Genomic DNA, 238 nt, shown 5'->3' with positions numbered 1-238 from the left:
ATCTATCTCTCTCTCATCCCATTTCTCTCGCTTTTATCCCTCCCATCCACTCTCTCTCTTACTACCACCCTCCCTCTTTCTCTCTTTCACCATTTCTCTCTCTATCTCACTCTTCAAATGCTCATTCATCTCTAAATTCTTTATCTTCCTTTTATATCTCATGTTATCATTATCTCTCTCTCTCTTTCTCTTTCTCTCTCACCATTACTCATTATCTCTTCTCATATTCTCCACCTCT

This window comes from Phalaenopsis equestris, unplaced genomic scaffold, assembly GCF_001263595.1.
Source record: "Phalaenopsis equestris unplaced genomic scaffold, ASM126359v1 Scaffold000002, whole genome shotgun sequence".
NCBI lineage: Eukaryota > Viridiplantae > Streptophyta > Magnoliopsida > Asparagales > Orchidaceae > Phalaenopsis > Phalaenopsis equestris.
Note: the sequence above shows the minus strand (reverse complement) of the source record.